This window comes from Polyodon spathula, chromosome 9, assembly GCF_017654505.1.
Source record: "Polyodon spathula isolate WHYD16114869_AA chromosome 9, ASM1765450v1, whole genome shotgun sequence".
NCBI classification, from domain to species: domain Eukaryota; kingdom Metazoa; phylum Chordata; class Actinopteri; order Acipenseriformes; family Polyodontidae; genus Polyodon; species Polyodon spathula.
Genome location: NC_054542.1, coordinates 41,464,477 through 41,464,871, shown reverse-complemented (window position 1 = coordinate 41,464,871; position 395 = coordinate 41,464,477).

Here is a 395-nt window from a genome sequence, read left to right as displayed (position 1 = left end):
TTGCTAATACAGTGGACTCTGTTTATAAGAATCGCTGATGTAGGAATCAACTACATATAGTGATCAAATCCACTGGGGGAAAAAATAATTCCTATACTAACCAATGTAAAATAGTCTGCTTATGAGAATTATTTTGGGGCAAACTGACTACATGTAATATGGTTCTGTATCGAGTGCAATGACGTGTACAGCCAATAAGCTGTTTTTGAATTAGAGTTTGGTCACATCACACGATTAGGCACGTACGCAGCGGGATAGTGCAATGATAGGAAACACTGCATTGTTTGTAATCGGACAGTGACTGCACCACTGCATTGTGCAGGTAGGCTTTTTTTTGTGTTCTCTAAGTTAAAAATTGTTTCAATAAGGTGAATATACACTCATTGAATACATAC